Source organism: Poecilia latipinna, unplaced genomic scaffold (assembly GCF_001443285.1).
Source record: "Poecilia latipinna isolate Pla-1442-1.1 unplaced genomic scaffold, P_latipinna-1.0 Scaffold179, whole genome shotgun sequence".
In the NCBI taxonomy this organism is placed as follows: domain Eukaryota; kingdom Metazoa; phylum Chordata; class Actinopteri; order Cyprinodontiformes; family Poeciliidae; genus Poecilia; species Poecilia latipinna.
The window spans coordinates 116,778-123,562 of NW_015112795.1; the positions used below are offsets into that span (position 1 = coordinate 116,778).

Sequence of the window (6,785 nt, forward strand, 5' to 3'; positions counted from 1 at the left end):
CTCATTTCCCCCTTTCCTTTCAATTAAATAATAAAAAAAGGTCAAAAGAGCTAAAAAAAAAAAAAAAAAAAAAAACTAATCAGAAACATATAGATATGTCTTTTTTTTCTTCAACATCAGTGATGAGAGTTTTGTGGCTCATTTTGAATCTGCCTGAGCTGACACATAACACAAAATCCTACCTTTACATATATAATATTTCTTCAATTTTTCGAGTGGTTTTAGCCCACATGTGTCTCAGGACTAGCAGCAACACGCCGCCTAATGAACAAATTCTAACTCGCAGTCATCGTGTCCCGATTCCATGTGCATCACTTTCCCCTCTTCGCCCTCTGCGCCTTCCTTCCCTCCCGTTGCCTGTGTATGAGTACAGTATTTCACCAGCACGGCCCATTTATCAGGTCCCATCTACGTCTCGTAATTGAAACTTTTATTGAGATGAAAGGGATAATAGTTGTAAATGTGCTAAACTTGGCGCCTCGCACCCCGGACATGATGTAGAGCCATCCGGAGGCATAAAGCAGCCCAAAGTGTGAAACGCACGCCGACTCCTGTGTCATGTATCACGGGGTGCCATTAGGCCACTCATGACTGGGCCTGGCGGGGCGGCTGGCTCAGACAGCGTCTGGAAAGGCGAGTGCAGTCGAGGACAAACCTCGTAATTAACAAGCAGCCCCCCCAAACACAAGGCTCCACTCTTTCCGCTCGGGTTGCGGCTCTCTAAAAGCCTGTCTTCATAACTTTTAAAAGGCAATGTACGTGCAGGTCGCCAGCCCATGCAAATCTAATAAGGCAGCGTGTGCCAAGACGTTTGTGCGATTGCAATTAAGCGCTTGTGAAAAGTGCTGATGATGGAGAATAGAGAATGCGATACTGCAGTGCTTAGATATCAACATTAACAGAAAAGTAAAACATAACCAAAAACATAATGATTAAGGATACAAACACAAATATTATGCTTCTATTTTCCATATTTTTATGTTAAAAAATAATGTACACCTAAAGATGATTGAAGCTGAGATTAGATCATCTCAATAAATCAAAATGTCATCAAAAATTTCATTCATTTAGATAGTTTAAGCTAAATTTTGACTTTATGAATCGCATGTAGAGGGATATGAGCATATTGGAGAATTAAGTGGAAGGAAAAACTGTTAAAAAAGAAAAAAAAAGAACAAAATTGGAAAGGGATCTGTAAAGCCTTAAAGAGTTTGTTAAGCAAATCCCATCAGTTTATAATGTAGGTGAGCTGCTGTACAAACTCCAACATTTGAATGTTTTTTTTCAGTGAAATACAAAGTAATGTGACAAGTTATTAATTGCCTATCGTTGCAAAACAGCAACAAAGAAGTTGTTTGGTTTTTGTGAGTTTGTAGTTCTTATGTCTACTAATATATCATCTACTTTTTACGTAATTATATTTCAGCTAGTTTCCTGTCAGTCTATCACCGCTGTGTTGTGAACAAACTCTGGTCTCTTTACTTTTATACAAAGATATATTTTTATTTTTTTAATTGCGAAAACTTCAAAAATGTAAACTATTCCTTTAATGTTCCGGCTTTCATAAAAATCAGCTAAACGAAAAAAAAAAAAAAAGTGAAACTTTCCTTTTAAATCAGCATTTTTGCCCACAAGCTCAAAAACTCACAAAAAAGTACTTTCAATACTTAATTTTGGACCTTTCAGAGTTATAAAAATGCTTTCTAAGTATTGTTTATCTATGCCGAAAAGCTGCAGTTGCATCTTACCGGAAAAAAACAAACAAACAAAACAAAACCAGGTTGGATTATTTGATCCACCTTTTCCCTGCCTTCTGGCCATGTCTGTTTCCAGAGAGGTGAGCGCTTGTGATCCATTCCTGATTTGCTCAGCGGAATTTACCTGGGGTGCGCTATGCAGTGTTTGCAGAATCACCTCTCCTCGTGGGCTCCAAAAGCCCCTCAAACATTTGATGGATGGCTCCCGTGAAACCTTGTGGCCTCCAAATAAGCTATAATGTAATTCTGCTTCTTGTGTGATTTACCTCCGTGACCCCGTGCAAAGAACAATCAGCAGCTTTCAGCAAAAACACAGTGCCAAGGTTCAAATATCGCAGAACAAAAAAAAAAAGAAAGAAAATATACAAAGAGACTGCAACAAATGATTCTGAAAGGACTCCAAGGCGAGCTTGAACAAAACGGTGACAGGAGGCAATAGAAAGGCTGCTTAAAAGTGTTTACAGCAATCCAGTAAAAGAAAGGAGCACATTGGCAGAAAGTCTTGCTGCGGCGTTTTGCTACGGTATTCCTGCTCCCTTCAACTCGAGTCAAATAAAACATCAAGGCACGGAGAAATTGATTTTTTACGGTCTCATACATCGGGGAAAATTTATTTCCATATGTTGAAACGTTTTACCTTTGAACGCATTTGTTTTTAGCTTTGCCAATTCAAAGCAACTTTAGAGTCTCACAGTTCACGTTTACCAATTCTGTGCATCATTTTTAAAGATTTTTTTCACTTTTTAAAATAAAAAAAATATTCAGCATTTTTATATATTTGTTTATCAAGGTTTCATTTCTAAAATAATGAAGTAAATGAAGATTTGGACCCAATGCAAAAGACAAAACGCTTGCAAATGCTTGACATTAACCCCATAGTGAAACACGGTGATAGTCGCATCATGCTGTGGGGATTCTTTGCTTCCATAGCAACAGATAAGTGGCTCAGAGGTGGTGGGAAGTTAAAGAAAAGCCTTAGAAAAAAAAGCAAATAAAATAAATATTTATATGCATGAATGTTTCAGACAATTTTTCAATTTTGATTTGCAAAACAGTCAGAAATCCATGTGCGACTCTCCTTCCTCTGCGAAATGTCGCACTCTGTGTTGGTGCAACAGGTGAACATACACACATACATTGAAATTTGTGGTTGTAATCTGATAAAACGTCTAATAAAAATGAGTGGTATTTGTTTCTACGAGGCCCTGTAACATCTATAAATATTTTTTTTCTGTGAAATTGTTTTTACCTCGGGAGATTAGCACTTATCCGCAGATAAAAAAAACAAAAAAAACAACAACAAACAAAATGGATTATCTGCTTTCCAGTGTTTCCCAGTAATCTCTAATGGCTGAAACCTTGAGCTAAACCATAGGAGAAAAAACGCACAAAGCTGTAAGTTACAAAGAAAAGCATCCTGAACGGCTTTCTTGCTTTGCTGGACTCATCTTATTTTCAAATGATTTGCATGACCGACTTTATCGCAGCTGTAGCCACTTTATTTTAAAGCATGAACGTAACTGTGTGTCGGATCATTTCCTCACAACATTAAGTTGAAAGGTTTAAGTTTGTACACTTGCTCCTTATGCATCAATTTGCACAACGCGTTTGGCTATTTAACCCCCGTTGTCCTTATGTCCTACCATCACAATTGTAAACATGAGTTTGCCCAGTCAAAACCTTTTTTTCTCCTTAGAGATGTAAGCATTTGGGGAGTTTTTAAACATACATCTGTAATATTCAGAGATGTAATCCATAATCATCTGAAAATAAATGAAGACTATCTGCATTTCCTTCTTCCGCTCCATGGTGTGGAAGATCTAAATCCACAAACGTGCACCTTGTGTGTGTGTGTGTGTGTGTGTCGCTGTGTCACACTCTGCATAGATCTTAGCCAATCATCCCCAACCTTTGAAGTCACTCTTTCTCCCCTCTGTGAAGTCTTGCAGCTTCATAGTTCAGCTCAGGCGGTGGGAAACAGGCCCACTGCTGAGGAGAAGAAAAAAAAAAAAAAAAAAAAAGGGGCTTCCGCCCCCGGGGTCGGTCCACGCATAATGGATTGTTGAGCTGCAGCCAAACTAATTGTTGGGCTCCCAGAGTGAGTGGAGTCTGTGTAGAAGTCCATTCTGGTACTTTTGGATCGTATTTTGCATGAGGAAACGCCTGAACCTGGGTGATGCGCTCGCAGTGTCGTTTTATGTAGATTGCATACAGCAACTTGCAAAAGTAAATAATTATTTTCTATGTTTTGTCACATGGCCACCTCATGTAATGGACAAAGTAGATGTCAGTGGAATGAAAAGGTCTGATTGAAATCATTTTTTCCTGATTAAAAATCTAGAAAGTTTGGCATGAAACTGAGAGTCACTTCTATCTCCATTTGTGTCTAGAAACTGAAACTCTGTTTATTGAGATATCTCAAGATAAGTCAAATTGGCGTGAAACCATATTTGTGGCAAGTTTTACAGATTCTCTACAAAATAAATACCTGAACTTTTCTCAATCCATTTTGTACAATCCCTATAAAACACACCGTTTCTTTTCGTATCGACTGCGAATTCGTTTGCAAGGCCTCCATATTTTAACACATTTTCATCTGCATGAAACCACAATTACTGCAGCCAAAAATCAATCCCACGATTTCCCAATGGAGTTAGCAACACCAACCCCTTGCGTCCCAGTGCACAAAAGAAGCGAGTATGTTTCTTTGCACGTTAAAATCCAAGTCGCTGCGTGTGAAGGAGACGGACATGTATGACGCAAATCTAAGGCAGAAAGGGAAACAGGATTGGTGACAGAAGAAAATTGGGAACATTTTGTTTCCTATTTCATCTTGGAAACTGCGAAGAGTCTCGGATTGTAGCAAACAACTGTCTTTGAGAGACCAGACACAGAGTGACTTTAATGACTTTAATGCACAACAGAAAAAGGAGAGGGAAAAAGTAAGGAAAGTGGCATAGATTGAGTGGAAATGAATGTCAGGACTTTGATGGAAGGGGGAAAAAAAGGCATGTGACACCCTTATATCCAACGCGGGCAATTTTCCCCGAATGGCCTGATCGAGTGGTCAAGACTGGCCATCTGGGCCTCTGAAGTCCGGTTCACTTCTAGGTTAATCCCGTCCCTCGCCACTTTTACTGAATGCCAACAAGATTTCTTTGTCGGAGCAAAAATAACAGATCAAAGGATCGCATGCCAGAATCCGTGATTAAATATTAGTGAATGGAATCTCAATCCCCAAGGAGTAAAATATGGCTTTGGCGACGCTAATGTCCCCCTTGAAGTTTCCAAATAACCATGGAAAAAAAAGAAGCAAAAAAACCAAAAACTAAAGGCGTTTTTCTGTAGGCACTGATTGTATTCAGTGAATAAGTATTTGTTTTAAATCTTGTGCTGACAGAACAGATGTGTAATATTTCAGACACAGAAGCTGCAAAATCAAAGTAGATTTTAAATCAGACCGTTTCTAATGAACATAGAGATGGAAAAAAGACTTGATACTTTATAGATTTTCTTTACTGTTTCATGGCTTTTTGACCTGATTAATTGTTTCAGATGTTTGAGTCTATTTTCAGGTGCTACTTTAGTCATTTTTTTGACATTAGTAGTAATGAAACTGAACTGAAAAAGCGCTTGTCACAATTTATCTGGCATTTAAAAAGGATGACAGTTACATTTTCCCCATGGGATCAGGTTGATCTGGAAGACTTTATTCCCTTAAATAATTTGAACTGCATGTTGTATTTATCTTAATTTATCTGTTTCTGATGCAGCAAACAGGGAATAGGTAAAATATTAACAGTGTGTCTGTCCATTGGTCAACCACAGAAGCACATGGAAGCCGGAACCTCATAATCCCAGGATTGTTTACTAGATTACACCGTAGAGGATGATCAAACAAGAAAGTGTTATTCATCAAAATAAAAAAAACAATATTTTTCACCATAAAAAACAGCTTCACATATCTAAAGCTCCATGACGATAGCTTAATATGAAACAGAACAGTCACATGATAACTGAGCAGCTCTGTGGAGAATGCAATCAGAATGAAGCAGCTCATTTCAAATCGTCCAATCAAGCTGTTCTTCATACTTTGAGTCAATAGATGAAGAAGACTGCGCTTGACTGGAATGCTTCCAGTAATTAGTTCTTTTTTCACCCCCCCAAAAAAACAGCAAAAGACAAGCGTTGTATTCTTCAGAAGGCTCCTTTGTCTCAGAGGTAAATATTCCCTTGACGCTTGGCTGTGCCTCAAAGGTTGATCATCGGGCCAAGAACGGTCATCCGGCAGCTTTCTTTGTCCCGTAGCAGACTGATGAGAAGATTGCGGTCAGGTGTGAGCGCTGGCGCCCGTCTGACCGTGCCTGATGGAGAAAACCTGCAGGGCAGAAATTGTTGCAGGAGCACAAACATTCAGGAGTCACAGCAACATGGGTGTAGAGGCGCCGCCTTATTCCTATTGGTGTAGAGAGCATGCTGTAGTGGATTTTAACATAAGCCCCTGACCTCAAGCGTATCTGCTATGTTTAAATGTAAGCAACGTCGATTCAATCGTGAATTGATACAGAATATAACAAGAAACAGCAGGTGTTTTGACGCATAATTTACATTTAGTGCGACATCTCGATCACAAATCGAGTATCTTGAGCTTTAATTTAATCCGTAACATTGCAAAGTCTAATTTTCCACCTCACAGGGGACCTGACCTCTTTATCGCCATGGCAAAACGAGACCAGGGCAGAATAATCCTCTGTGTAAATATCGTCCACGCTGGAAAACTATTTCACTCCCCCACCCCCATTTCTGAGGGCGCCGGTGCCGTACTCCTGATCAACACCTCATTAAGCACCCTCATGTCCGCTTAAAGTCCAATTTGGAGGAAATTTCCCAAGATACCCAAATCCATTGGGCTTTTAGGAGGTCAATACGCACACACATGCACAAAGTAGCAGTAACTGCTACGCCTGCACAGATCCGTTCCCTCAGAGGGCACCGAGAGGAAATGGTTTAAAAAAAATAAAAAATAAA

The 6,785-nt window shown here is 39.3% G+C and overlaps 1 long non-coding RNA gene across 1 annotated transcript in view; it reads right to left on the reverse strand.

The window, feature by feature from the left end:
* Positions 1–5,417: 5,417 nt before the first annotated feature.
* LOC106946165 (uncharacterized) overlaps positions 5,418–6,785 on the reverse strand; it is a 33,065-nt gene continuing 31,697 nt past the window's right edge. Inside the window, exon 3 of the long non-coding RNA XR_001424710.1 lies at positions 5,418–6,135. This is a non-coding gene — a long non-coding RNA (uncharacterized LOC106946165). The remainder of the gene's footprint in view (positions 6,136–6,785) is intronic.